At 48.0% G+C, this 10,617-nt stretch overlaps 1 long non-coding RNA gene across 1 annotated transcript; it reads right to left on the minus strand.

The window, feature by feature from the left end:
- Positions 1-263: 263 nt before the first annotated feature.
- LOC119866587 lies at positions 264-8,679 on the minus strand. The gene is made up of 3 exons (XR_005380603.1): positions 8,620-8,679; positions 6,778-7,492; positions 264-1,079 (listed from the first exon to the last, which is right to left on the minus strand). It is a non-coding gene; the product is annotated as an uncharacterized LOC119866587 (long non-coding RNA).
- Between the last annotated feature and the right edge of the window lie 1,938 nt (positions 8,680-10,617).

The following is a 10,617-nucleotide window of genomic DNA, read 5'->3' on the forward strand; positions in this document are numbered from 1 at the left end:
TTGTTGTATTTTACTTAATTTGTATACATATCTTCACCTTTCACTAGACTAAAAGCTTTCTTTTTAAAGATTTTATTTATTAATTCACGAGACACACACACACACACACACACACACACACACACACACACAGAGGCAGAGACATAGGCAGAGGGAGAAGCAGGCTCCCTGCAAGGAGCCCAATGTGGGACTCGATCCCAGACCCTAGGACCATGTCCTGAGCCAAAGGCAGATGCTCAACCACTGAGTCACCCAGGCGTCCCGACTAAAAGCTTTTTTATTAAGTCACAGTAGACTTATAGCCAAATCCCAGAGTCTCAGTATAATAAAAATATATTTCTCGCTCATTCCCATGTCCTACGTGGATTGATGTGGCAAACATTGTAGGGGCTGCTCTCTACAGTCCCTCAAGATGACAGAGACTCCCTCACCTCAGCACTGCACTAACTTAAACATGTGACCTTTTTGGCCACTGAGACAGGACAGCAGGGCACTCACTGCAGGGTCTCACTCAGAAAGTGCTACGGCCTGGAGGTGGCATCACTGTTACTGATAACCCATTGGTGAGAATGAATCACGTGCCCCTCACACCTGATCAAGAGGGCTGGGGAGCACAATCCTCCTGTGTGCCAGAAGAAAACCGGGGAAGGGAAAATGCTGGAAGTGTTTACACAGCTTTTAATTTTGTTCTTGGTTCTTTTAAGATTTATTTTTCTATTTATGAGAGAGAGAGGCACACACACAGAGACAGAGACAGAGACAGAGAGGCAGAGACACAGGCTGAGGGAGAAGCAGGCTCCATGCAGGGAGCCTGACGTGGGACTTGATTCCTGGTCCCCAGGATCACGCCCTGGGCTGCAGGCGGTGCTAAACCGCTGAGTCACCCGGGCTGCCCTGTTCTCGGTTCTTTTATTGGCTTGGAGCAAAGTTGTCTTGGGAAGTCTCATCTTCATTTGTAGAAAGGGGTGTCAGTGATGAAGAATGAAGTCTATATAGTTAATTGTCCATCCTGGAAAAGACGAGTCAGAAGTCATTGAGGCACGATCTGTGTGAAGGTGCTGGCCTGTCCTCTTCCTTTCCTGGTAATGGAGAGGTGAGTAGTTAGGGACGGAGACAGCTCTCTAAGCAGGCCCCAATCCCTCAATCCGAAGCGGGGTTGGACCTCATTTCCTTCTGTGGAACAAGAGCTATGACCTTGCTACCACCCCATGCCTGAGCACTGGAGTGCCTGGCTTCTCTTAACCTGTGAGCTTGGGTGAAGACAATTATACTGCAGCCAACATTTTTTTAAAAGATTTTATTTATTTATTCATGAGAGACACACAGAGAGGTAGAGAGAGAAACAGGCTCCAAGCACAGAGCTGACGTGGGACTCGATCCCAGGTCTCCAGGGTCACGCCCTGGGCTGAAGGCGGCGCTAAACCGCTGAGCCACCCAGGCTGCCCTGCAGCCAACATAATTAAGAAATGCATTGTATACCTTTAAACACTTAACTACCATTGGAAGCATGTGGTTTGGGATTGGGGTAATCTGGTTGATTCAGGAATTTGAGATGTAGGTTATGTCCTCCTATAGAATGAGAAAACAAGAGTGGGCAGGGTGTCAGAAGGCAGCGGGTATTTGAGTAAGCAAAAAATTGTTGCATAGGTAGGTGGCGTGTGGCATAAAAGGATTAAACACTATGGAAAATTTGAATTTACGACTGTGCCTGTTATCCTTCCAGTAATTATATTTTTAAACATCTGTTGACAGAGCTGTCTTCCTTATGTGTCTGCATAAAGGAAAGTTGGTTGGCTGTATCAGTGTCACATTTATCTTGTCTGTGTATCCCGTGACAGCCATCCGTGTGTCCATCTTTAATTGCAGTCTCCTGAGGACAGAGCCATGGGATGCCTGCTCCATTCTTTTTATAAGCTCCTTCCACAATGCAAAACAAGATGTTTAAAAATGATGACATTGGTGAAGATTGTTTGCAGGGAGTCTTTGTACTCATTGTCTACTTCTTCTTTTTTTTTTTTTTTACATCTTCACACTCTCCTGTTCTTTCCAAGTACGGTTGGGACCTGTCTCATTTTCGACCTTCATATTTCATAAATAGTCATCTGTCTTCTCTTGCCCTTCTCTCTCTGTCCAGCAAATTCTATCTGTCCTAAGGATGATAATCTGGAGGGAACTTTAAGGAATGTGATGGGCTTACTGGAGTTCTTGGATGACAGGCCTGAAACATGCCCTTCACAGGCACACGGCTTACTGCAATTGGTGTCCCCTGGCTGCCAAGAGTGGCACTTAGGTGGAGCGGAGAGAACAATGACTTTGCAGTTTCTCACACCTGATTTGAATTCCACCTCTGCCATTGACTACCTGCAGCGATTTCAGATTTTGTTGATTTCTGGTCTGTTGTGGATTGTGTTGTCTGTTTGCTTGCTCTGCCTGCCATGGTTTCCCACTCCCTTTCCTCTGGTTCGGGTTTGGTTCCTTTCTTGGGGTCACTCCTCACCCAATCCATGTGAGCCTAGTGGGGCTGTCAATCAATCATAGACTCTGGGAGGGAGTCTTCCTCACTCACCAGAGTGGGCAGGTGACCCAGCAGACTCCACTGCGCCGGTCCCACTCACTGGGTGAGGGAGAAGCACCCCCTGGCAAGTAACTCCAATCAGTAGTCCCCCTGGGATGAATAAATGGAGAGAAGTGGTTCCTTTTGCAGTAGGGCTGCTCTGCAGAGAAGATGTGTGCCTGGGGTTTCAGGCAGCCCTCTTGTGGGCCATGTGCTGGTATCCTTTGGGAATGAGAAGAAACTGAGACAAGTAGAGTGAGGGGTGGAGCAAGGCATAGAATCCTGACCATGTTATCTTAGTGCCTGCTGGGAGCAGCTGGAGTCAGTGCCCCCTGCCGCACCCCCCAGCTTCCCAAGTATAGGAGCCATTGTCTCCTCTTTTTGTTTCAGTTCCTTTGTGTTGTCTGTCACATGCAATTAAAAGTTTGCAGGCCTTTTTCTTTGCATTTACATCCATATATATGTATGCACATGCATATAATTTGTGCTTTATTTTTAATTCTTTATTTTTAAAATATTTTATTTATTTATTCATGAGAGACACAGAGAGAGGGGCAGAGACACAGGCAGAGGGAGAAGCAGGCTCCCTGCAGGGAGCCCGACGTGGGACTCGAACCCAGGTCTCCAGGGTCACGCCCTGGGCCGAAGGCAGGTGCTCAACCGCTGAGCCACCCGGGCTGCCCTCTATATTTTTTTTTAAAGTAGGCTCCACCCGGTGTGGAGACTGGTTTGGGGCTTGAACTCACAACCCTGAGATCAAGACATGAGAGCTGAGATCAAGGGTTGGTCGTCTGACTGAGCCACCCAGGCACCCCAATTTGTGCCTTATTTTTTAACAGAGTAACATATTACACCTATTGTTTTATAACTTTCTATAGAGTAACATATTACATCTATTGTTCTATAACTTTATTGTGTCTTTTGAGATCTTTGGTACTGGTGCATACAGTTCTGCATTCTTATTAAAGATGCCATAGTACTTGATAGCATGAAAAATTTCAGTAATCTGTTGATGGATATTTAGTTGTTATTGCCATGATTTTCCCCCTCTGTTAAAACAGTGCTGTAGTGAATAAGTTTGGGTGTGTTTTCTTTTTCTTTTTTTTTAAGATTTTATTTATTTATTATTAATGAGAGACACAGAGAGAGAGAGAGACAAAGAGAGAGACAGAGACACAGGCAGAGGGAGAAGCAGGCTCCATGCAGAGAGCCCGACTTGGGACTCGATCCTGGGACTCCAGGATCATGCCCTGGGCCAAAGGCACGTGCTAAACCGCTGAGCCACCCAGGGATCCCCCTGTTTTCTTGTATATGTATGGAAATATATCTGTAGGTGTAGCCTTCTAGAATATCTGAGTCACAGGACATACACATGAAACATTGTGATAGATTATGCCCAAATCATGTTCTAAAAAGACCTACTGGCTTACAGTCCCACCTGTCCCACCCTCCCCAGTACCAAATGTAAGTGCTTTTCTTGAAAATGTGAGGTCCTCTTTTGTGAGCCTTTCTGGGAGCTGGTGAGCTGAGCAACCTATCATGGGGGTTTTGGATTTCTCCTTTGTGTTAGTTGATATACAGTTTTTTCTTTTTTAACAATGTGGGGTGGTTTTTTTTTTTTTTTTTGGTTGTTTTTTATTGATTTGAGTAAATTCTTTGCCTGTTATAGATCTCAACCCTGTGATTTTTTTTATTAAAGATTTTATTTATTTATTCATGAAAGATAGAGAGAGAGAGAGAGAGAGCAAGAGGGAGAGAGGCAGAGACACAGGCAGAGGGAGAAGCAGGCTCCCTGCAGGAATCCTGATGCGGAACTCGGTCCTGGGATCCTGGGATCACACCCTGAGCTGAAGGCACTCGACCACTGAGCCATCCAGATGCCCCTAAACATTAGCTATTTCATCCAGCAGAGTCATCTTTATGGTGGTTTCTTCATCTGTCAATGAAGATAATCTGTATCTCCTGAGGTTTGTTTTTTTTTTTTTTCTCTCCTGAGGTTTTAATGAGATCCTGTGTACAGCGATCCTTCCTCCCTCCCTCCCACCTTGCCAGTCATGATACCGACCAGCCTTCGGGGCTGTTCCTTAGCCCCTGAGGAATTTGGGCACAATGTCTGGGAACCCTGTATTCACCTGCCCCTGGCGGGTGACTGCCTGCCCCCAGGATGTGCTCAGGACCTCACTGCAGCGCTGCTTTCCTGGGAAAGCAGAACATTTCTCAGACCCACGATCTTGGGCCACAGTTGGCTGCACAGCCTTGGGACCCGAATGTGTCCTCAGACCCGAAGCTTTAAAGGCATCCTGGCCTCTCCTCTTCTTCTCTCCCCACCTCCATCCATTAGAAGATCCTTTCAGCTTTACCTGAAAATGTCTGCGGAATCTACCACCCCCACCACCTTGTCTGCTGCCACCGGAGTTAGGCCCCTGGCCTCTCACCCAGACACTGGGGTGTCCTTCCATCCGTAGCTCCTCTAGTCTATTCTCCCCCAGCAGCCAAGTGACCTTTGAAAACTCAAGTCCATTTGCTTCCCTCCTGTGCTCAGAAACTTTCAGACCCTCCCCGTGTTACTGAGAATAGACTCCAGAGGTGTGGCCCATGCAGCCCTCCCTGGCCCTCTCCATCATGTCCTCTCCTTTCCTCTACTCTCCCCGACACTCTCCCCTCTGGCTATCTTGCCCTCCTCAGGTGTCCCAGGGCCTTTGCTCCTGCTGCCTGGAGCCTCCCCTTCCAGATGTCTGCAGCATCCACACCCCTGTTCCCCTTCCCTGCCCGTGGCCCAAGCGGCAGCCCCCATCCCTCTCGGCCCCTATTCCTTGTCCAGTTGTTCTCTTGTCCTCATTGTTGCCTGGCACATGGTATGTTTGTCTAGTGGGTTTAGGCTTCCTGCTGGAATGCAGTTTCTGCCAGAAGAGAAACTGGTTTCCTGCTGACCGAATCTCCGGCACCTCGCATGATGGCCCATGGGCCTGAGTCCCTCACCTGGTAGTTGTGGGAACGTGGGAACGTGGAACCTGGACTGTTTCTACAGAGGCCCGGGTCTGCCAGGGGAACCCTGGCTACCTTCTCTCATCAGCTCAGGGTGGGCAGCCTGGCGCCGTTTCCCCGAGGTCTCCTGCAGGCTCTCCCAGGACAGGAGAGGTCAGTGTTTGCTGTGTGTTTGGGTCCCTCCAGGCAATGTCATCCCCACAGTAAATCACTGGGCACAGACCCTGCCTTTCACATGACCAGAGGGCAGATCAACCGGCACTTCGGCGGCTTCCCTAATTGGTGTCATCTTCAAAAACAACCTGTGGCTTCCGACTCTGGTTTTGCTTGTGAAAGCATCTCCCTAGTTCTCAGGAAACATCTTAATGTAGCGGTGTAGTTGGATCTCCCGCACCTTCTCATTTCACCAAGCTATAAAATGAAGCCTAAAAATAGGTGTGATGAGCAGTTTAAGGGGATTTATTACAGAGCTGTCCTCCCCACTTCACTTACAGCTCAAGCACCAAGAGCACAGCACCCAGAGCAGCCTGGGGAGGGGTGGTGGATGCATCTCTGAGACCTCGGGTGTTGGAATGAGGAACATGGGGGGTCAAGCTTTGCCTCTGTCCCTGCACTGGGCACCTGCTCCGGCCCCCCCCAGCTCTGATTGCTGCCTTTTCTCTACCTTTGGTTAATTTTGGGGAGGAAGAGTAGGGGCTGTATTTTGTAATTTGGAGCCATGAAGCTAATTGTATTAGAAATGACTGTGTCTTGGGGCACCTGGGTGGCTCAGTGGCTGAGTGTCTGCCTTCGGCTCAGGTCGTGATCCTGGGGTCCTGGATGGATACCTGCATCAGGATCCCACAGGGAGCCTGCTTCTCCCCCTGCTTATGTCTCTGCCTCTCTCTCTGTGTCTCTCATGAATAAATAAAAATAAAAGTCTTTAAAAAAAGACTTTTGATGACACCATTCCCTCTATAGAACTTCCTAGCCTTTAGTTACTCTCAGTGTTCAAATATGGTTGTTAGGCCAGACGACTTGAAATGATCAATAGAAAGATTTATTTCAAGCATAACCATAGGCATCTTAAAAATTATTTTTTTAAAAGTCAGCTATATGCCCAGTGTGGGGCTTGACCTCACAACCCTGAGACCAAGAGTCACATGCTGCACCCACTGAGCCGGCCAGGTGCCCTCCAAAATTCAATTTTAATTATACAACATAGGAATACATTCTACTTTAAAATATTAAAACATTACCTATAAAGGTACAGAGTCTTTTTTTTCCTCCACCATCTCGAGCCTCAGATCCTGCCTGGAAATCCGTCACTGTTGTCCATTTGTATCCTGCCCTCTGCTTCCCCAGGAACCCTGGAGCACAGAGTAATTTAGGTGTTGATTCCTGGAGCCCTAGGGCTGGGGTGTAGGGACTGCTCACTGCAGACTGGCATAATCTTCCCAGCAACCCTGTGAGCTAGGAGATGGGTACACTGTGGTCGAGAGCAGATCTGTTGAGAGATTTAAGTCGCATCTCACGAGATTCGCCCTTTTAATGTGTGCCATTCAGTGATTTTTTTTTTTTGTATATTCACAGAGTTATACACCCATCACCACTGTCTCATTCCAGAAGGTTTTCATACCCCAGTGGGTACATCCCATCAGCAGTGCTTCCCCATTCTTGCATGAGCAACCTCGATGCTCACAGGTGTCTCCCGAGGCTTCATCTTTTTTACTGGCAGCTCTGCAAGAGAGCTTAATCAGGATTTCCCCAGTTCTGTTTCAGGAGCAGAGGAAAGATCACTGAGTCATGGGATCATTGACTCGCTTAGAGTTGCAAGTGGAGAGAGGGGGTCGGTTATTCAGACTGTCCAGCGTTCTTCCCGAATAGCTGCCATGAAATGCCTTGTAACGTCCCTGTAGCCATCTGTATTCTGGGTCATATTGTTGCCCTGCTGGTGGTCTGGCACTGGGAGACCTAGAGAGGATACATTCTTTCTTTGTAGCCAACACAGATATTTTTGCTGCGTGTGAATCATCTGAGGAGTGAGAATAATCCTCCCAGCAGGCAAGGAAGACAGGATCACCATTATCACCGAAAAGCATTTATCAAGCACCTATGGTGGGTACGCCTGGTTTACTATAGGCATGCAGGCCTTTCCTTCCAGGAACATGACCCCTCGGACCCTGATCCCACACCTAGCACCTGCTGGGTGTTCAGGGAATGTGGTTCAGTCTGTTACTCAAGAAGTTTTAAGTCTTTGGGTTGGAGGAACACCTGAGGACCATGGCATTTTTGCAGGGTGGGCTGTGGTTAGCATTTACTAGCGTTGCTAATGAAGTGACAGGCACACCCTGTGAACTCGGGCAGTCAGCACCCTTTCTTGGAGCAGGATGATCTTTCTTCCCCTGTTTAATTCACAGAGATGTCTTGAGAGCAACTGAGACCAAGAATGTGCTAGTCGCTCTAACATTTTGGGGCCAGAGATCCCTTTAATGAGCTGATGAAAGCTTTGGACTTTCACCTTAGAAAAATTATTCTTGAGGGGCAGCCCGGGTGGCTCAGCAGTTTAGCACTGCCTTCGGCCCAGGGTGTGATCCTGGAGACCCGGGGGATCGAGTCCCACATTGGGCTCCCTGCATGGAGCCTGCTTCTCCCTCTGCCTGTGTCTCTGCCTCTCTCTCTCTCTGTGTCTCTCATGAATAAATGAATACAATTTAAAAATAAAAAGAAAAATTATTCTTGAGCACATGATTTTGCAAACAGTTTCAATTTCATGGTTTTTATGGGCATCCGGAAACCCATCCATGGACCCCTGCAGGGCTATAGGTTAATAGGACTGTTTCAGGGCTTGAAGGGTGTTTTTGAAATCCCAGATGGTAATTCACCTTATTAAGAATACTATTCCTCAGCTATTTATTTCTATGTTAAAAACTCTTCTCCTTTCTCCTTTGCTAAACGTCCCTTATGATGAGGTATTATTTAGATTCTTGAACCCCAAGGATAAAACAAAAGCAAAATAATCTGATGGACAGGATTTTTCTTCTGTTCTTGTATACATGCATAAAATAAAATAGGAAACAATGGCACAGGAGTAGACTTACTGGGACGTCCGGGTGGCTCAGGAGTTAAGCGCCTGCCTTCAGCCCAGGGCGTAATCCTGGAGTCCTGGGATCGAGTCCCACATCAGGCTCCCTGCATGGAACCTGCTTCTCCCTCTGCCTACGTCTCTGCCTCTCTCTCTCTGTGTCTCTCATGAATAAATAAAAAATCTTAAAAAAAAAAAAAGGAGTAGACTTATTTTCCTCCCCAGTATACAAACAAGGCACAGCAATCTGGGTTTTAAGTATGACATCTTCTTGGCTGTGTAGTTTGGGGGCTGCAGAGCTCACAGAGCTGTTTGGGGGGGGGGCAGTGTTAAATCTGCCACTCTTGTAAAATGAATTTTATGGCACATAACTGGGGTGGTGTGTGTGTCAGAGGCTGAGGGTAGTGGCCCTGCCAGGTTTCCCGAGACGCGGAGGCAGGATTGACAGGCACAGCTTGCTCTCTGAGCTGGGGAAGGGGGGGAAAATCTGCTGTGTGTGCAGCCTCCTTCCTGCCCCTCCCTGTGCTGGCAGGCAGAGGTGTCGTGGCAGACAGACACCATCCCCGCCTGGGGGCAGATGTGCCATTGGCTGCCCCCTCTGCCCCTCCTGCCTGAGTCTTCTTTCTGCACACTCCTGACGTAGCCCCTCGACTGGCCGGCCTCTTGGTGGAATGTCCTGTCCTGGGAGGCATTGCATCACCGCTGCCCAGGCTCCTGCTCCCGAGGGCTGGTGTGTCTCTGACCATGAAAGGGCTGGGGCTTAGGTTTCAGGGCTGCTGTGGTATCTCTGTCCTAGGTGGCCTGACTCAGAGCTGGAATGGTAGGGTTGCAGTACCACTCAGCATCTATACAGCAGAGTACTTTTTTTTTCCCCCCTTTTTTTCCTGCTAAAGCACTTTCTAAGATCTCCCCTTATCCTTTCATGGCATGAACTGCTGTTCACTGCACCAGCATTGAGCCAGGCCCTCTATTCACTGTCTCCAACACCCAGGGTAGCCTGAGATGTGGTCTGGCAGATGGTGGCAGGACACTGTGTGCCCAGGTGAGAGTCTTACCAATGCTGCAGCCTGCTGATTAACCCTCGGGTCCCCACCTGCTGGGTACAGGCCCATAGGCAAGCGATGGCCTCTGTAAGCTTCTCAATCTCCTTGTCTGTGAGGTGGGAATGGAACATTTATTTCCTTGGGATTAAATGACAATGTAGAAGGACTATGAAGTTCAAGGGTCCCCAAGATCACCCTCACTTCTGATGCAAGTTGCAGATTCAGGTGCAATTTCTGAGACTACACTCAGGTATGATAATTCATTAGACTTGTAGAACTTCCTGGAAGCTGTTATAATCAGAGTTATAGTGAAAGGATATAGATTAAAATAAGCCCAAAGAAGAGGGATGCAGGCCAGAGTCTAGGAAGGTTCCACCTGTGGAGCTGCTCATTATCTTCTCCCAGTGGAATTAGGCAAAACATTCCTTTTTTCCTCCAATGATAAGTGACAGTACACATGGAGTATCACCCACTGGGGAAGCTGCCCTGAACCTTGGTGTCCAGAGTTTTTCCTGGGGCTCAGTCATGTACATGTGAGTCAGTGCCTGCCTGGCTGACCTCGGTCTCTGGCTCTTTTGGAGGTTTAGCTGACGCCATGTGGCCCAGAGCCCCCACCATAAACCACATTGGTAGACCATCTGGTCTGACCTAACACCACTAGGTAAACAGACACCTGTCAGGCAGGACAATCTAAGGGTTTAAAAAATCACCTCCTGGAGCCAAGGGCAAGGAAAAAGCCACACCTTTCTTGGATAAAGTCAATTTTTGACTACCTAGGATGGTGGTTGGTATGTGAGAGACTTCAGGGGATTTCTGTTAGCTCTCATTTTTTATGCCCCAGGGTCAAGGTGAGGGAAAGTGGCTTCTTTTGTGGATTTTTTTTCTTTCTCCCTTCTCTTTAATTACATCTGTAGTCTTGAAACCTTGTTTGAAGTTAGTGTTGGGACATATTTTTGCCAAAGGATAGTGCC

Source organism: Canis lupus, chromosome 28 (genome assembly GCF_011100685.1).
Source record: "Canis lupus familiaris isolate Mischka breed German Shepherd chromosome 28, alternate assembly UU_Cfam_GSD_1.0, whole genome shotgun sequence".
NCBI classification, from domain to species: domain Eukaryota; kingdom Metazoa; phylum Chordata; class Mammalia; order Carnivora; family Canidae; genus Canis; species Canis lupus.